General features: G+C 42.7%; 1 protein-coding gene across 19 annotated transcripts in view; it reads left to right on the top strand.

The window, feature by feature from the left end:
- The first annotated feature begins 4,647 nt into the window (after positions 1–4,647).
- Positions 4,648–20,227, top strand: part of LRRFIP2 (LRR binding FLII interacting protein 2) — a 231,529-nt gene continuing 215,949 nt past the window's right edge. For 10 of the 19 annotated variants that reach the window (XM_033930537.1, XM_033930541.1, XM_033930538.1 and 7 more), the window contains exon 1: positions 4,955–5,087. The gene's annotated coding sequence lies outside the window, so the exon portion shown is untranslated. Of the gene's footprint in view, positions 4,798–4,954; positions 5,088–5,222; positions 5,357–13,783; positions 13,809–20,227 lie in introns of those variants that run through there. The other 9 variants (XM_033930552.1, XM_033930547.1, XM_033930550.1 and 6 more) reach the window with 7 other exon arrangements.

The following is a 20,227-nucleotide window of genomic DNA, read 5'->3' as shown; positions in this document are numbered from 1 at the left end:
TATTGTTTAAATTTTGACAAATAAACTTGCATATTTTTTCTAATTTTGTGTGCAGAATTTTGAATTTTTTTTACACAGAATTCTGCCAGGAGTAAAAAAAGAGGTAGAAAGGGGTGAGAGGGAGAAATGTTGGATATGGTGGTGGACAGGGAGCAGAGGGATAGATTGAAGGGGATGCAAGGAGGAGGAATGTTGGACATTGTGCTGGAGGAGGGTGATAGAAGGAGAAATGGGCATGGGCTGGTGGGCATTGGTGAAAAATGCTGCACATGATCTGGGGGATGAGAGAGTGAGAAATGTTGAATGTGGCAGTAGGAGTGGGAGAGATGCACCCTGGATCTCTCTCTTTCCCCATTCCCTTTGCTGCAAGGAAGGAAATGAGAGGAAGACAGATGGACAGTGCGAGAGAAAGGGAGATATGTTGCCAATGGGGGTGGAGAGAGGAACAAAAGTTGGACTCATGGAGGGACAGAGAGATGTTGGTTAGGTGAAGGGAGTAAGGTCCGGAGGAGAGGAAGTGCACAGGAGGCAGAAAGGAAGAAATATTGGATGCAGAGTCAGAAGGAAGTGTAAGCAGTGACTCATGAAATCACTAGACAACAAATGTAGGAAAATTATTTTATTTTAAATTTAATGATCAAAATGCATCAGTTTTGAGAATTTATATCTGCTGTCTATATTTTGCACTATTTTTTCTATAGTTACTGAGGTGACATTGCATATTTTAAAGTCATCTGCATTGATCTCTTTTAACCCCCCGCCTCCAAATATAAATGATAATTAACATTTTCTCTACATATAGTGTGCTTTGTGTTTTTATTTAATTTTGTGGTTATCTCGTTATGTATTAATAAGATTATATTGTGGTGTATATGAAAAATGGAAGAAATTGCATTACAGTTAGTACTAGTACTATGGGGGTGGGGTCAGGGGTCGGAACCTGAGCAGGTCTGGGGCGGAACTTGGGTGGGGTACTCGGTTGATATTTGTTAGACTTAGGGGTTACTTGGCTTGAAGTTGAGAAAGACTGATTTATACTATGGGAAGAATGATGGCGGAGGCGCAGGGACTCTTAAGGTTGTTTGCACCGCCTGGCTTAGGGAGACGGAACGAGGCTACTTGCAAGCAACATCAAGAGAGAAATTGAGAAGTATTAAAAACTAGAAAGAAGAGGAAAGCCAACAACCGACAGAGTCGATGGTTCGGGAACCGGTATACCAAGAGGATACTGTGCAGGGAAGACCTACCAGATCATAGGCAAGACAGAAATCCTGACAGATCGAAAGGGACACAAGAGGGAAGGAAATGCAAGAAAGTAACAGGCCACAAACTCAAGTGTATGTACACGAACGCAAGGAGCCTAAGGAATAAGATGGGTGAATTAGAAGCTATGGCACAAAAAGATAACCTTGATATCATCAGCATCACAGAAACATGGTGGAATGAGGAAAACGTCTGGGACACTATGCTGCCGGGATACAAGCTATACCACAGAGACAGAGTGGGTCAAAAAGGTGGGGGCATTGCCCTATAAATCAAAGAGGGAATTGAGTCTACCGGAAAGAACAAACCAGAAACAAAGAATAAGATAAAGTCTCTTTGGGTAAAAATTCTGGGAACAAATGGAACGGAAATGAAGATCGGAATCTACTACCGACCTCCAGGGCAGTCTGAAGAAACTGATGGAGAGCTGACTGACGAGATTAAATGCAACTGCAAGGGAGGCAACGCAGTTATCATGGGTAACTTCAATTATCTGGGGATAGAATGGAACCTAGGCACCTCCGGCTACAGTAGGGAGACCATGTTCCTGGATGCTGTGGGCGATTGCTTCCTAGAACAACTTGTCAAGGAAAATACAAGAGGAAATGCAATTCTGGACTTATTTCTAAATGGACTACGAGGACCAGCGCAAGATGTAGAAGTAGAGGGGACGTTGGGAACCAGTGATCACAATATGATCTGCTTCGATCTGGACACAGGGGTGAAACATTGATCCAGAACGACGGCCACGGCCAGAACTTTCAAAAAGGGAATTACGAAGGGATGACTCATGGTGGGGAAGAAGATTAAGAAAAGGATAAGCACTGTAAAGCACGGTCACCGAGGCGCAAAATCTATATATACCGTGTATCAACAAGGGATCCAAGAGGAAAAAGAACAAGGAACTGGTGTGGCTCACTGTAGTGGTGAAGGAAGTGATCAGAGAGAAGAAGACTTCGTTTAAGGAATGGAAAGGTAAAAAACGGATGAAAACTGGAAAAAGCACAAACAACATCAAAGCATGTGCCATAAGGCAGTAAAACGGGCCAAAAGAGACTATGAGGAAAAAATAGCCAAAGAGGTGAAAAACTTCAAGCTGTTCTTTCGATATATTAAGGGGAAACGACCCGCGAAAGAAACGGTGGGGCTATTGGATAACCATGGAATAAAGGGAGTGCTAAAGGAGGACAAAGCCATCGCCGACAAACTGAACACATTTTTTGCGTCTGTATTTACCGAAGAGTATATACACAATATATCGGAAGCTGGCACACTTGGGTGTAGTTCCAAAAACTATGGATAATAGTTAATTATAAGATTGTTCAGCCACATTCCATCCCTGGAACATTAGGCATTAATCTTTCATTCTTAACCATTTTGAATATTTGATGATATGCGGGAAACAAAGATGGGAAACTGACAGAGTTGACAGTCAGTCTAAAAGAGGTATGCAGGAAACAAAGATGGGAAACTGGGCTTCCCATCTTTTGAATATTTGGTTGATGATATGCGGGAAACAAAGATGGGAAACTGACAGAGTTGACAGTCAGTCTAAAAGAGGTATGCAGGCAGATTGATAGGCTTAAAAATGATAAATCCCTGGGACCAGATGGCATCCAACTGAGGGTAATGAAGGAACTGAAAAGGACTATAGCTGAACTGCTTCAACTGAAGGCCAATCTGTCGATCAAATTGGGAAGGATTCCAGAAGACTGGAAAGTGGAGAATGTTATGCCGATCTTCAAGAAAGGTTCGAGGGGAGATCCGGGAAAATACAGACCAGTGAGTCTGACCTCGATACTGGGAAAGATGGTAGAGGCGCTGATAAAGGACCACATCATTGATCACCTTGATGGACACAATCTGATGAGGACCAGTCAGCACAGCTTCAGCAAGGGGAGATCTTGCTTGACAAACTTGTTGCACTTCGAGGGAGCAAACAGACAGATAAACAAGGGCGAGCCGGTCGACATTGTATATCTGGATTTTCAGAAGGTGTTCGACAAGGTCCCGCATGAACAACTACTATGAAAAATTGCAAGCCATGGAATCAAGGGTGACATACTCATGTGGATAAAAAACTGGTTGGCAGATAGGAAACAGAGAGTAGGGGTAAATGGACAATACTTGGACTGGAAAAGCGTCATGACGGAGTGCCGCAGGGTTTGGTGCTTGGACCCATGCTATTCAACATCTTTATAAACGACCTGGAAATTGGTACGACAAGTGAGGTGATTAAATTTGCAGACGATATGAAGCTATTCAGAGTACTGAAGACGCAGAAGGATTGCGAAGACCTGCAACAGGACATAAACACGCTTGAAAAATGGGCTGCGACATGGCAAATGAGGTTTAACATGGATAAGTGTAAGGTGATTGCATGTTGGTAACAAAAATCTTATACACGAATACAGGATGTCCAGGGCAGTACTTGGAGACCCCTCCCAGGAAAAGGCTTGGGAGTACTGGTCGAGAAGTCGATGAAGCCACGGCGGTGGCAAAGAGGGCGAACAAAATGCTAGGAATGATTAAGAAGGTGATCGGAGAAGGTTATCATGCCTCTGTACCGAGCCATGGTATGCCCTCACCTGGAATACTGCGGCCAGCATTGGTCACCGTACATGAAGAAGGACACGGTACTAGTCGAAAGAGTCCAGAGAAGAGCGACTAAAATGGTTAAGGGGCTGGAGGAGTTGCCGTACTGCGAGAGATTAGAAAAACTGGGCCTCTTCTCCCTTGAAAAAAGAAAAGACTGAGAGGGGACATGATAGAAACATTCAAGATACTGAAGGGAATAGACTTAGTAGATAAAGACAGGTTGTTCACCCTCTCCAAGGTAGGAAGAACGAGAGGGCACTCTCTAAAAGTGGATAGATTCTGTACAAACGTAAGGAAGTTCTTCTTTACCCAGAAAGTGGTGGTAAACTGGAATGCTCTTCCGGAAGTTGTTATAGGGGAAAACATCCTCCAGGGATTCAAGACAAGGTTGGACAAGTTCCTGCTGAACCTGAACGTACGCAGGTAGGGTTGATCTCAGTTAGGGCTCTGGTCTTTGACCTGGGAGGCCGCTGCGGGAGCGGACTGCTGGGCACCATGGACCACTGGTCTGACCCAGCAGCGGCAATTCTTATGTTCTTATGGGTGGTCGTGATTCCTGCTGCATTATTTACTTAAGGCTTTGGTGACATAAAAAAATCCCCCCATAGCATTATGCAAGTAGTCTTATGAATGTTTGCATCAGTAATACAGCGCAGCCACTCTGACACACACACGGACCAGCGACATCTGAACCCATCACCTGCTGTACTGGCTCGTGGCCTTGGAGACCTCCACATGCAGCGTTCGGCTGCTGCACCGTGGAGGTCGTCACACGCATGCGCCAGTGAGGCAGGTGACCTCTGACGCCTGCCGGTCAATGTATGTGTCAGTGTGAGCCTGGTTGCTTCAGCCTGGGCAGAGAGTACAGTAACTGCGATTACGCTGAGTTATTAAAGGGAGGAGGAAGCGGCACTCGGATATCTTGGAGAACTCTGGGTAGGTAAATGGCCCCCGAGAGGCTCGTGCGCCCCAACGGGAACTGCTTGATTACCCGCGGGATTCCCGCAGACCCCCGTTCCAGTGCATTTTCTCTGTATTTCAACCTGTCTTTTTGACAGATCGCCGGCGACAGGCCCCCACGGCTTTCTTTCTCCGGCATCCACCAGCCCTTCTCTGACACAACTTCCTGTTTCCGGTAAGGCAGGACGGCTCACTGGAGGTGGGGGGGGGAAGAAGTTGTGTCATCGGAGCGGGGGCACCGGAGAAGGAGCGCTGCGGAATTGTTGGTGGGTAACCTCTGGTGTGAGTTTGACGAGGATGAGGGGGGGCAGTTTGGAAATAGCTGCCACATCGCAGACGAGGAGGAGAGAGGGGAGGTGGGGGGGGGGAGAGGGGAGGTGGGGGGGGGGGGAGACACGTTGAGGAGAGTGAAAGAGATGGCAGATCTCGGGGAGGGGAGACCGGTTTCCGAGTGCGTGTGAGGAGGAGTGGTTGGCGTGCGGGAGCAGCCGAATGCGCGTTGGTATCTTTCTGGTTGTTGTCGGGCCAGATTGAGGTATTGAGGGGTTTTCTCCTATTGAGATAATAATCTTAAAGCAAGTGGATTTAGGCAGTACAACCCTATAGGGAAAGGTTGTGTGATGGTGGGGGGGGAGGATTTGATATACCACTTTACTGTTAACAATCAAAGAGATTTACATATTTATTATACGGGCTTTTATTTTCAGCCTGGGACAACGGAAGGTTGAGTAACTGGCCAAGAGTCATAGAGAGCTGCAGTGGGGCTCCCTTGATTCTCAGGTCGCTACACTACTTTTTTCCACGCCTGGATAATGATATTTGTGGAGATTATAGCGAGGCGCTACGAGTGAAACTTTATGCTACTTACCACTTATGACAAGTATTGTAATATAAGTAATAGGTATGCTTGGTTATTAACAAAGCTTAATATAAAACGTTCTATCTACCCTTAAGTCTTTTTTGATATTTTGCAGTAGTCTACTAGGGGTCTCCAACAGTGTTTACATTTGTGTTCGAACGGGGGGGGGGGGGGGGTTCGAACACAAATGTAAACACTGATGGAGACCCCTAGTAGACTACTGCAAAATATCAACACATCACATTACAAAGGCTTGGTGCTTTCACCTTCCAGTTCCCCAGGCCACTCCCAGCAATACACCACTGATATTAAGTTTCCATTAGAACTCTGAAAGAAAGCATGTTTGGAATGTTGTACTTGCCATGTTCTGGATAATATACAGTTGGTATATTTGGAAGAAGTTAGTATAGATATATAAAACAAAACGATATACCGGTAGTTCTGATATTTATTTGTCTGGAATAGTAATGATTGTCTATAATGCATTTTGCACACTTGGGGTGTAGTTCCAAAAACTATGGATAATAGTTAATTATAAGATTGTTCAGCCACATTCCATCCCTGGAACATTAGGCATTAATCTTTCATTCTTAACTATTTTGAATATTTGGTTGATGATTTTTTTAAAACATGCTTGATATCTGTAGAAAAATATGCAGTGGGTGAGGGTTTTTTTTTTTTTAAGCTCTTGTTAAGAATTTCTAGCTTTGCAATGATTCATTAGCTACCAGTAAACACCTTGAAAAGAGAGGATTATTGTGGATTTTTTTTGTGTGTGTAATTGGAATTATTAGGTTTTTTTATATACTTCTTTTCGGTTTTATAACCAATGGTTTATAGCAGTGGTCTCAAACTCACGGTCCGGGGGCCACATGTGGCCCGCCAGGTGCTATTTTGAGGCCCTCGGTATGTTTATCATAATCACAAAAGTAAAATAAAACACTTTCTTGATCATATGTCTCTTTAGCTATAAATGACAATATTATTATTAAGTCTTAGCCAAAAGGAAAGATTTATAAACAACAAAGAGTTATATCTCATACAAAATTGTCATTTCTTTAATAAGACATTAACTATTTTTTTTCTGAGGCCCTCCAAGTACCTACAAATGCAAAATGTGGCCCTGCAAAGGGTTTGAGTTTGAGACCACTGGTTTACAGGTACTTCAGAGGTAATGGAGGATTAAAGTGACTTGCCCAGGTTTATAACAGGCCATATTGGGAATCAAGCCCAATCTCTCTCCCCTCTCCCTCCTGGTTCTCAGCCCTCTCTGTGTGCTAAACATTAGGCTGCTCCTAGACAGAGCAGCATTTTCGATAGTATGTCTGAGCTTGGACGTTTTGGGAAAGACATCCAGAAATCTAGTAGAGAAAATGTCCATTCTCAAAACAGCAAGATGTCTCTTTTTTTTTAATGGCCTATATAGACGTTTTGGTCCTTAGTACATCTTTTGTTTTTTTTGTTTTTTTTTTTTGGAGGGGGGCATTCTCGAATATACATACGTCCATATGAAAAATGCACAAAAGAAAGTTTTTCAGACCTCAAAGCAGCCAGCATTCTATTCATAGAAAGCTGAGCACAGCAGAGGGGCACCCTAGGGGATACCACAGTGACTGTCACATTTCAAAGTCTCAGGCACACATATCACGATAAACTTAACTGTACTGACCTGTACACCATAACCCTTATGCCTGCAGGTGTCATCTTAATATACTAGGTACAGTAGGTTTTGGAGAGCTCACCATACAATATAAGCAAGATATGGTTATATCTGTAGCTGGAACTTTTAATGTGATATCACTGCATAAACCCTTAGAGTGCCATTCTTCTCTCTGGGCTCAAATGTCTGTGTTAACATTTGAAGCTGCTTGGGCTGAGAACTTTTCAGCACCCCCTCCTAATACAGGCTAGAATGTAATATTTTTAAAGAACTTTGGGTGGTGGGAAAGGGTCTGTGACCACTGGAGGAGTAAGGTGTGGTCATGCCCTAATTCCTCCAGTAGTCATCTGGTCAGTTGGGGCACCTTTTTAGCATTTAGATGCTTTTAAAACAGGTTTAGCTTCAAACGTCTAAAAGGAAGCCCAGGACCTTTTGTTGTTTATTTATTAATTCATTCAATTTTCTATACTGTTCTCCCAAGGGAGCTCAGAATGGTTTACATGAATTTATTCAGGTAATCAAGCATTTTTTTCTGATGTTCTGGTGGGCTCACAATCTAATGTACCTGGGGCAATAGGTATTGGGTGACTTGCCCAGGGTCACAAGGTCAGCCTTGAACCCACAACCTCAGGGTATAGTTTTAACCACTGCGCCAGATTCTCCCCCTTAAAGATTTAAAGGTTAAAAGTTTGATTATGCTTTATGAGCGTCCAAATTCTAAGCTTGCCCTAGGCAACCAGAAAGATGTCTAGTAAGTCTGTTTTGAGAACTCCTACTTGGACGTTTTGATTAGTAAGACATTCAAGCGCTGGTTTATGCTGTCTTTTGGATGTCTATCTTTTTTGAAAATGAGCCTGATAATACTTACGGTACTGTTTTACTAAAGGGTTTATTCCATTTTGTGTCTATGGCAAAAGCATGCCTAGCAGGTACAGTACATGGAGAGAGTCTACATTTTCTCATTGATAAAAAGTGGTTAAATAAGGCTTTGACCTATTTTCTTAGGATTTAGGAGACAGAATTCTGAACAATTGAAACATTTATTTATACGCACCCCAGTATCAAAACCCTCTGCCAATCCTATTCCCACCGCCACCTCATACTTGGCTGGCACTTCTATTTTTGCTGCTAGGGCAGCAATTTGGGAGGGATCCCCAAAGACAGCTGGTAGGCACCACTTTGTGCAGGTTTGGGGACAATTGCCCTGTTTACATTTTTTCACAGACACTATTCACTGCAACCCCTCTGCCTCTTTTCAGCTGACTGTTCTCCAGCATTGTACAGGAGTTAAGAAAGCAAGTACAGTACTTGTGGTATAATTTGAGAAACAGGAAGTACTTGCTTTCTGCTTTCAATTCTATGGTGTTGGCAGACAGAGACAGCTGAGGGCAAGCAGAGCAGTGGCAATGAAAACAGAGGCTCCTGCTGCTCTGCAGAGCATTTAGAAGCGCTGTCCAAGTGGGAAAAGAGGAATTATTCTAGTGAAGCTTTGGTGTGGCTTCCCACACCATGTGTTATCCTATGCATTGCCCAGATGTTGCTGTAATGCTGCCCATATGTTCTGAGCCCTAGGTGACAAGTTTGAGGACTTTTTTTTTTTTCCTTTTTAGTTGCTGTGGCAAGTTTGTCAAGTTCTGGGATAAATTTAGTATATCTGACCTTGAGATATAAAATAGCATTTTTCAACTGGTGTGCTGTGGTTGCTCCTTAGCCCATTGATCCAGAAGATTTCTTCTGTAGCAGTTGGTGGGAGCGATTCAAGACAACCTGCTTGTGCCACTCTCCTAGTCTTTTCTCTAATGTAACTTCCCATTTCTGCATAGGAGGGAAGCATCAAGCTTGGGTTGGTGTGAGTGGGCTCTCTAATTTGCTTCCCGCTGCTGCCAACCTACAGAAAAAAAAGGTGAGGTACATGCCAGCACCAGTGTGCATACATTCTGTTTTATGGCAATAATTATACAGACTTACCATATAACAATACTGTATAAACAAATGGACACTGAAGCAAACTCCCTAAACAATTTCTGCTTAATTTTTAGATGCCAGCGTTCCACAAGTGGAACATATATTCCAATTGTTATATCTCAGGATCTTTTGCATCAATTTGGTTTAAACTTTACAAATAAGAAGAGGCAGACTTGCTGTCTCCAAGAATGGAAACTAATTTATAAACTTACAAAACTTTGGGTTTTTGCCAGGTACTAATGACCTGGATTGGCCACCGTGAGGATGGGCTACTGGGCTAGATGGACCATTGGTCTGACCCAATAAGGCTATTCCTATGTTCATAGAAACATGATGGCAGATAAAGGCCAATGGCCCATCCAGTCTACCCATCTGCAGTATCTCTTCCTCTCTCTGAGACCCCATGTGTCTATCCTAGACTTTCTTGAATTCAGACACAGTCTCTGTCTCCAGCCCCTCTTCCAGGAGAATGTTCCACGCATCTACCATGCTCTTATGACTATAATTCATTATTTTCCATGTATATGCTATGATGCTACTTCCATCAAACATTCTATCATCAAACTAGTTTCTTCTGTGTTTAATATGTATTATCATGTTCTCTGACGTTGGTATCTATAACTACATTTTAATTTTTGTACAGAAACATAATATAATTGTTGTTAGTTGTCTGTGATTCCTGTTTGATGTTGTATTACGTTGGAGGAAGCTGGTGCCTTAATTACTGAAGCTGAAGATCTTGAAGAAAAAACTGAAATAGCTATTTTACCAGTTGATGATACTTTAGAAGCATCTGAAGCATCTAAATGAAATAGAGCCAGGCAAAGTTTGTGGGCAACTAGATGTGCAAATTCATCTCCAAAATGATGAAAGTTGGGCAGATTTAGAAGATATATACTTAGTCCAGTGTTCCAAATCAAAGTGTCAAAAATCTGAACCAGTGAACTGGTTATCAATCCGTTTATCCAGGAAAAGCCAAAGTCTTTACTGGATGTCAATTCAACATTTGTTGTCAAAACCCATTTTGACATTTTCATGGAGCTAATGGGTGCTGACTAAATTGAGCATTTGGTGAACATGACAAACCTATATGCTCAGCAAAAGTTGGCTAATGTGAACACAAATCCAGATAAAATGGTTCAGTTTCTTGGTCTTTTGATATTTAGCAGCTCCAATCATAAAGTTCCAAAAGAAGACCATTATTGTTCGACAGCGGAAGATTTATCCAATAATGTGTCACAAATAATGTCAAGAAAGCATTATGTTTTCTTATGCTTAAATACAATTGATGGTATAAAGCAGGGGTGTCAAAGTCCCTCCTCGAGGGCCGGAATCCAGTCGGGTTTTCTGGATTTCCCCAATGAATATGCATTGAAAGCAGTGCATGCAAATAGATCTCATGCAGATTCATTGGGGAAATCCTGAAAACCCGACTGGATTCTGGCCCTCGAGGACCGACTTTGACACCTGTGGTATAAAGGAAGGGGATATTTGATGTGAAGAAAATAAATAAAAACAGGAGAAAAAAGAAACTGATATGGTTCTCCAAACTAGTGGCAGAGAAAATAAAGGCAAAAGAGTTGGCGTTCGGTGAATTATAAAAAAAACCAAGAGAAGAGTGCAGAAAGAATTACAGAGTAAAACTGAAAGAAGCCAAGAGAGAGATACGTCTGGCGAAAGCACAGGCGGAAGAGCAAATGGCTAAAAATGTAAAAAAGGGAGACAAAATTTTTTTCAGCTATATTAGTAAAAGGAGGATGAAAAATGGAATTGCTAAACTAAAAGATGCTAGGAACTGATATGTGGAGAGTGATGAGGGAAAAGCAAATGTGCTAAACAAATACTTCTGTTCTGTGTTCACGGAAGAAAATCCTGGAGAAGGACCGAGATTGTCTGGCAAAGTAACGTGAGAAAATGGAATAGATTCTGCGCCATTCACTGAGGAGAGTGTTTACGAGCAACTTGAAAAAGTGAAGGTGGACAAATCAATGGGACTGGATGGGATCCATCCCAGGACATTGAGGGAGCTCAGAGGGGTTTTGGCGGGTCCTATTAAAGACTTGTTCAACAAATCTCTGGAGACGGGAGTGGTTCCTGGAGATTAGATTTGGTCCCTATTCACATAAGTGGTCACAGAGATGAAGCGGGAAACTACAGGATAAGCCTCACTTTGGTTGTTGGAAAAATAATGGAAGTGTTACTGAAAGAAAGGATAGTGTACTTCCTTGAATCTAATGGGTTACAGGATCCGAGGCAACATGGCTTTACAAAAGGTAAATCGTGCCAAACGAACCTGATTGAATTTTTTGATTGGGTGACCAGAGAGGACATATGCTAGATGTAATTTACTTAGATTTCAGCAAAGCCTTTGATACGGTTCCTCATATGAGGCTTTTGAACAAACTTGAAAGGCTGAAGTTAGGACCCAAAGTGGTGAACTGGGTTAGAAACTGGCTGTCGGACAGACGCCAGAGGGTGGTGGTTAATGGAAGTCGCTCGGAGGAAGGAAAGGTGAGTAGTGGAGTCCCTCAGGGTTCGGTGCTGGGGCATATCCTATCCAATATGTTTGTGAGTGACATTGCTGAAGGGTTAGAAGGAAAAGTTTGCCTTTTTGCGGATGATACCAAGATTTGTAACAGAGTAGACACTGAAGAGGGAGTGGAAAATATGAAAAAGGATCTGCAAAAATTAGAGAAATGGTCTAATGCCTGGCAACTAAAATTCAATGCAAAGAAATGCAGAGTAATGCATTTGGGGATTAATAATTGGAAGGAACCGTATATGCTGGGAGGTGAGAAGCTGATATGCACGGACAGGAGAGGGACCTTGGGGTGATAGTGTCCGAAGATTTAAAGGCGAAAAAACAGTCTGACAAGGCGGTGGCTACTGCCATAAGGATGCTGGGCTGTATAAAGAGAGGCGTAGCCAGTAGAAGGAAGAAGGTGTTGATGCCCCTGTACAGGTTGTTGGTGAGGCCCCACTTGGAGTATTGTGTTCAGTTTTGGAGATCGTATCTGGCGAAGGATGTAAGAAGACTTGAAGCGGTCCAGAGGAGGGCAACTAAAATGATAGGAGGCTTGCGCCAGAAGACGTATGAGGAGAGACTGGAACCCCTAAATATGTATACCCTAGAGCAAGGGTGTCCAATGTCGGTCCTCGAGGGCCGCAGTCCAGTCGGGTTTTCAGGATTTCCCCAATGAATATACATGAGGTCTATTTGCATGCACTGCTTTCATTGTATGCTAATAGATCTCATGATATTCATTGGGGAAATCCTGAAAACCCGACTGGATTGCGGCCCTCGAGGACCGACATTGGACACCCCTGCCCTAGAGGAAAGAAGGGACAGGGGAAATATGATTCAGATGTTCAAATACTTGAAAGGTATTAACGTAGAACAAAATCTTTTCCAGAGAAAGGAAAATGGTAAAACCAGAGGACATAATTTGAGGTTGAGGGGTGGTAGATTCAAGAGCAATGTTAAGAAATTCTACTTTACGGAGAGGGTTGTGGATGCCTGGAATGCGCTCCTGAGAGAGGTGGTGGAGAGGAAAACGGTGAATGAGTTCAAAGAAGCGTGGGATGAACACAGAGGATTTAGAATCAGAAAATAATTGTAAATATTGAACTAAGGCCAGTACTGGGCAGATTTGCTCAGTATGTGTCTGTACATGGCCTTTTGGGCGAGGATGGGCTTTGGAGGGCTTCAATGGCTGGGAGGTTGTAGATGGGCTGGAGTGAGTTTTGACAGAGATTTTGGCAGTTGGAACCCAAGCACAGTACTGGGTAGAGCTTTGGATTCTTGTCCAGAAATAGCTAAGAAGAAAAAATTAAAAAAATTTAAATTGAATCAGGTTAGGCAGACTGGATGGACCATTTGGGTCTTTATGTGCCATCATCTACTATGTTACCATAGCTCCAAAATGTTCGTTCGGGGCAAGCCATAATGGGCTTCTTGTACAGAGGTGTGCTAGGGCCTTAACGCGCGTAATAGCACGCGTTAAATTCCTGAGCCTTTTTAGGAGGCGGTAGATTTTCGGCTACAGCGCATGATAATTTTGTGCATGCGCTAAAAACCCTAGCGCACTTTTGTAAAAGGAGCCCTATGTTTTGGTAACAAATTTGGATGCTGTGTAGCCCCCATGGTTATCCATTTCATATGGATATGTATACTGGTGCTAAAGACCTATCTGTAAAAAAGCAACCACTTGGCAAAAAAGTTGTCTGATCTAATTTCTGTTGTTCAAAATCAAGCACAACATTCCCTTTACTTTAATAATTATTTTTCATCCTACAGTTTGCTTGTAGAATTTGCCAATGTGGGTGTGACATGGTGGAGTACCTGTCACTGACCAGTGGAGGGAGCCCAAGCAGTGGAGCTCATGGAGCCTGAGAGGAGAGCCGATTTGCATAACAGCTGCAAGTGCTGCTGGGAGCTGTCCACTCACCCTTAGTGGAATGTGGTGCTGAAAAGAATAGCTCACAGCACAGCGAGTTCAGAAAGTGAGTAGCTCCTTCGAGAGCTGGCTTCTACCTTAATGTCCGGTAAGCCCTGAAAGCTACTTCTGACCGGTGCTGACAGGAGGGCCTGGTGTAGCGGAGTAGAATGGCCAGGTTGATCAGTCCTGACTGACTGGGGGGACTGGTGCAGTGGAGAAGTGGAAACCTGGTGGTAGGATGGTCTGCAGAGACCTATACACTGGCAGAGGGATCTAGGAGAGAGATCTGGCCCTTCTAGCCCTGTAATGAAGCCCAGTGATAGGAGAGTCTGTGTAGGAAAAAGCTAAGAGTAGCCAGAGGACCCGGTAGAGCTTGGAGCCGATGAAGTGGCTCAGGCTTGACAACTGGTGATGGGACTGGTGAAGAATAATCGAGGAAGGAGAGTCCTCTGGGCATCCTTGGGGCATGAGTCTGCAATAAGACAGCTTAGAGCAGTGGTCTTAAACTTGTGGCCCATGGGCCACATGCGGCCTGCCAGGTACTATTTTGAGGCCCTTGGTATGTTTATCATAATCACAAAAGTAAAATAAAACAGTTTTTGATCATATGTTTCTAGCTATAAATTACAATATTATTATTAAGACTTAGCCAAAAGGAAAGATTTATTGTTAAATGTATTTTATTGAGCTCAACAAATGAAAAACAGAAGGATAATGTAAGACAGAACAAGCTCGCATTATTATCGTCAGAAAAACAACCCCCCCCCTCCACCAGTTCACCTATATAACCCCCAACTCCAATCTCAAATCCCTGACAGGGCCCCAATACCTGGTGCCCCAAAGGAGCAAACCAGACACAAGTAATAGGATATAGTCTAACAGAGAAGACAAGCCCATAAGAAAGGCAAATATCAACCAATCCCTACCCCCATTGCTCACCCCCCAACCACCCCCCACCCCCGGTCCTCCTTCAAGTCCACCCCAAGGTACCAATCAAGAGCAAAACTGGCCCCATCCACCCCTGGTAGAAAATTCCCATTGAAACGCAGAGGTAAAAAAGAAGAAATAGTAGAGCTGATAGAGTGGAATTTACAGACCCATCGCCAAACCTTCCTCAAGGGTCTATGTAAAACCCTGAGGGGGAGAGGCTCAGGGGAAGTTGAAGGAACAGAATGGAGATAAGCACTAAAGTGAGTCTTAGAAAAGCAAGAAAGTTCCAGGGAGGTATTAGTAAAAGCTCTTTAAATCACAGCGGCTCAATTGAACCGCCAGTTCACTGAAGCCATGATATTTCTAGTGGAGTTGCTTGCTATTTGGGACTTTTTGAGCATGCTTCAGCTGTTTCACGTCTGTTTTGGATTTTTTAACGATCTTTTTTATGAGTTATTATTTACGCTGTTCTCAGGGTTATAGTGTATATTTCTCTTTCCACACGTTCTCCAGATTGCTGTTGCTGTTGTGATTGTCATTGTTGTATGTGCGTTTGTTTGGTATGTCTATTTATGCTAAATGCTTTTTATATGTTTTTGCTGTGGTTAAATTATAAATGCTATGATACTAATAAAGTTTGTGATATATTTATTTGATTAAGTAATTTTAAGATTTGCTTTTTTTCCAATTTGTATGCTTGATTTGATTTATTGAGGGGGGTGTTTGCATTTATTGAAACTTAGTTGCCAAGTCTTTGACCAATGCTCCAGCAGGAGTAGGTCCTGCGTCATACTGTCGGGCATTGAGCTTTTGTCAGGCACTGTGCTTTCATCTGTTGTGCGGTTGCCTACTATGTTGCATAGTTAGGCGTCATTGGTGAATAATGTAATTTTAGTCTTGTATTTGGGTGGGAGCAGGATTACGTACTTTAGCACATCTTTGGCAGGTCAGGACATTCTGCCCTTTCAACAACTTCAGGAGGAATATGGGCTCTTGGATCAGGATGCTTTTGCCTACACTCAATTGTGTGCTTTTTTGTATAAGTATGTCTTTTGGGATATTAGCCTGGGGATACTGAGTTGGAGAAAGCATTTCGGCAGGGTTAGGAGAGACTCTAGCTACATGGGTCAATGATTGGCTGAGTGGCAGACTTCAGAGGGTGGTGGTTAACGGTACCCTCTCTAAAACATCGGAGGTGACCAGTGGAGTATCGCAGGGCTCGGTCCTGGGTCCACTCCTTTTCAACATATTCATAGGGGATCTGACTCAAGGGCTTCAAGGTAAAATAACATTATTTGCCGATGACACCAAACTATGTAATACAGTAAGTGAATGCAATTTACAGAATTATATGGCGCAGGACCTGCTTACATTGGAAAGTTGGTCCTCGACCTGGCAGCTAGGCTTCAACGCTAAGAAATGTAAGGTCATGCACCTCGGAAGTGGAAATCCATTCAGGACGTACTTCTTGAACGGAGAAATTTTAACTAGGACTTCAGCAGAACGAGATTTAGGAGTAATCATCAGTGCAGACATGAAAACTGCCAATCAAGTGGAAAAGGCTACATCTAAGGCAAGGCAGATAATGGGTTGTATCAATAGAAGCTTCGTCAGCCGAAAGCCTGAAGTCATAATGCCGTTGTACAGGGCCATGGTGAGACCTCATCTGGAATACTGTGTGCAATTCTGGAGGCCACATTACTGTAAAGATGTGCGCAGAATTGAATCGGTTCAGCGGACGGCCACCAGGATGATCACCGGGCTCAAGGGTCTCTCGTACGAAGAGAGACTGAATAAATTGCAGCTCTACACTCTCGAAGAACGTAGGGAGAGGGGAGACATGATTGAAACATTTAAGTACATCACGGGACGTGTTGAGGTGGAAGATGATATTTTCATTCTCAAAGGACCCTCGGCCACAAGAGGGCACCCGCTCAAACTCAAGGGCGGAAAATTTCATAGTATTTCTTCACAGAGAGAGTGGTTGATCATTGGAACAAGCTTCCAGTGCAGGTGATCGAGACAAACAACGTGCCAGACTTCAAAAATAAATGGGATACCTACTTGGGATCCCTACGAGGGTCGAGTTAAGGAAATTGAGTCATTAGGGCATAGACAGGGGGATGGGTAAGTAGAGTGGGCAGACTTGATGGGCTGTAGCCCTTTTCTGCCGTCATCTTCTATGTTCTATGTTTCTATGGTCGTGGAGGGGGTGTCTTGAGTTTATCGGGCGCTCCTCTTGCGGGAGGACCTGGCTGATCCCTATAAACAGCAATGGGAGATGGATTTGGGGAAATGTAATGTATCATCAATGTGGGCCAGTATTTATAAATCTTTGTTTGCAGCTCCTATTTCTGCCTCTTTATTTGAGAATGGCTATAAGATGTACTATATAGATGGTACTTAACCCCCCCCCCCCCCCCCAGTGCCTGTGTCATATTTATGGGCATCAGTCTGAGCTTTGCTGGAAGAATTGTGGCCATTTGGGTGATTTTGGGCATGTATGGTGGGCATGTCCTTTTGTAAAAACTTACTGGTATATGGTGGGTCAACTTTTGGTGGGGATTACTGGTAAACATTGTCCCGTAATGACCCATTGTTGCCTATTAAATGCTTCTATCCTGGGATATTCTCCCCATGAGCATCGCCTGGCAGGATTTTTATTTACAGTGGCATGTTTGGCGTTGGCCAGTTGTTGGTGTTCTCCAAAATTGTCTACTAAACAATGTCTTTTGCGCAGAATGGACTATGTCCAATTGATGTGTAAATTAGTGGCCACTAGAAGGCAAACGTTGCCCTCTTATAGTAAGATCTGGAGTATTTATGAGAGGTGGAGATCTACCTCTCAGGCTTTACTTTGAACTGTGCGGCAGGTTTCTTCCCGGTCTTTCTTTTCCAATTGCACTATATCTCTTTAGGATGGGTGAGTGGATGGGCAGCTTTATCGGGGTTGGTTTGAACAATGCTTGTTGTATTTGTATTGACTATTTTTCTTTGCTGTTTTGTATGCTTGTTTCTCATATTCAATAAAATGATAAAAAAATGAAAAGGTCAGTCAGCGGAGCTACCAGAACTTCTCTAAGTTCCTTCAGCACCCTATGATGTACACCATCTGGCCCCATCACCTTGTCTACCTTTATTTTAGCTAGCTCCTCACGAACACAACCCTCTGAAAATTGATCAGGGTCTATTACTCCTCCATCCCTATTCACGTTTGTCTTCTGCGGTCCTGCTCCCAGCGCTTCAGCCATGAACACAGAACAGAAATATTTGTTAAGCAATTTGGCCTTTTCTTTATCAGCTTCTACATATTCCTCCCCTTCACCTTTGAGTCTCACAATGCCACTTTTGCACTTCTTCCTATCACTAATATATCTAAAAAATGTCCTGTCTCCCTGTTACCATGTCAGCTATTTTTTCTTCCATTTGCATCTTTGCTTTCCTGACTACACCCAAGGTTTGTTGGATTTGCTTTGTTTGCATCAAAAACCAAGTGGAGTTTTTTGGGTTTTTTTAGACCAATGAATGAAAGGTGCCTACTCTCTACACCGCTCTGAACTGTTTGTGGTATTGCGGAATATAGGTTAACACATCTTGCATCTGACAAAGCATTTGTATCAATTAAAATAGTATTTCTGTACTGAGGCCTTCAATGTTGAGACAAAAAACATTTCCATCTTGATTTCCTGAAGCTTTTCTAAAGGATACTCTTGACACACAGCCATTGACCATAATAGCATGTTACTAATGACTGTACAATTTTTCTTGCTGCTTTTGTTTAAAAATAGACCTGTTGATGTAAATGTGTGCTCATTTCTCATATTATCTCTGTCAGATTTTGTTCTGCAAGTTTGGAATAAGTAAGAGTTGCTTAGTATTATGTGATTAGAAAGGTTGTATGTAGATCTATAGAAATTCACCTTGGAAACTAAAGCTAAATATAATTTAACGGGTCCTTTTACTAAAACCCGCCTGGGCTGGTGCGGTAAATACTCTGATGCTCAGAGGAATTGATTGAGCGTTGGAGCATTTGCAGCATAGACTACCCAGTTTTGTAAAATGGGGGGAAGGACTCTGCTTAAATTTGCAAGAAAAAAGATTTTCTTGAGAACAATTCTCAAACTATATCTGTTCTATTCCACTTTGGGCACTATTGGACCTGAAAAGGCAGGTTTATATGCACAAAATAGAAACTGTGATTGTCTTAATTGTAAGCACTCGAGAGACAACAGAATGAACTCCTGCCATTTATTTTTAAAGTAATCAAGTTAAAATAATTAAGCACATATCTCTGGGGTTTTTTTTCATGTTCTTTGATTCATGTATTTTTTAAAAATCATGTATCTTAAGTATAGCAATCATGCCTGTCAGAACTTCATATAAACTTAAATAATAGTCTTTATTAAATATACGCCCAGGGTGTAAAAAAAAAAAAATGTCCAACGTTTGCAGTGACCCAGGCATATTTTTATTGTAGCTTTGTGATACTCTCCAATCATTCATTTGCCCCGACACAGCTATTTCTTTTTTTAGTTCAATCATCTTTATTGACAGTTTAACAATTTAGTTTACAACAATCGGTAATGTTGACCAAAAATCTAAGCCATCAATGTCAACAATAATGTAATTGTCAATCATTACCACAACAAAAACAGTAGGAAACATCCTACTAACAAAAATAATAATAATAATAAACTGGTCAGACGTATATAGTACAAATCAATATGTAAGCAGTAACATGATATCACCATCAGCTATTTCTAATAAAATGTTGCCACATCAGGCATTCTGGGCACTTTTTTTTAAATCCTGGGAGTATGATTAATAAAGACTGTATTATTTCATTTTATATGGCCTGTCTCTCTTTTACCCTTCACATTGGATCTAGCAGACCAGCTGCCTTCTTGTTTTCTCACCCTGTCAGAACTCCATACCGGCATCTATCCTAGTACACAATAAAAAGCAAACTTGGGGGAAAAAGAGTCAATATTAAGAACATTGACCACAGATCTTAAACACTGGTCACAGCAGTCAAAAAAATTTCCAGATATTCATTGCTGCTATCCTAGTAACAGCTGCCACTGAATATTTGAACAATGCGATCAGTCCCACAACTTACCCATATAGCTGGGATATTTTCAGTTCACTATCCAGATAACTTACAACAAAGACTATCCTAAGTTATCTGGATAGTGGACTGAATTATCCCATCTGTACGGTCAAGTTCCAGGTCTGCTTTGGCTTCCTTGATGCTCAACTGTGGTATGCTCTAGAGCAGTGGTCTTCACTGCAAGGTCCGTGAGCAAATGGTGGTCCGTGCTGGCTGTCTGGAGTTCTATTCCCCCCTCCCCCCCCCACGGGATCCAAGGCTTCTCTATCCTGGCAGCTGCTCTTTCACTTTTTGGGAGCTGCTGGCAGCATGAGTGGGGTAAACATGCTGGCTTTGGTGGCCCTGAAGCTTTCCCGCTGCTACTGTCCCCGCATGTGTCTGTGTGTGTGTGGGGGAAGCAGTAGCAGAGGGAAAGCTTCTGGGCCACTGAAGGCAGCGTTTTT

The sequence above is a fragment of the Geotrypetes seraphini genome, chromosome 2 (assembly GCF_902459505.1).
Source record: "Geotrypetes seraphini chromosome 2, aGeoSer1.1, whole genome shotgun sequence".
Classification (NCBI taxonomy): Eukaryota; Metazoa; Chordata; class Amphibia; order Gymnophiona; family Dermophiidae; genus Geotrypetes; species Geotrypetes seraphini.
This window is presented reverse-complemented; position numbering and strand designations above follow the sequence as displayed.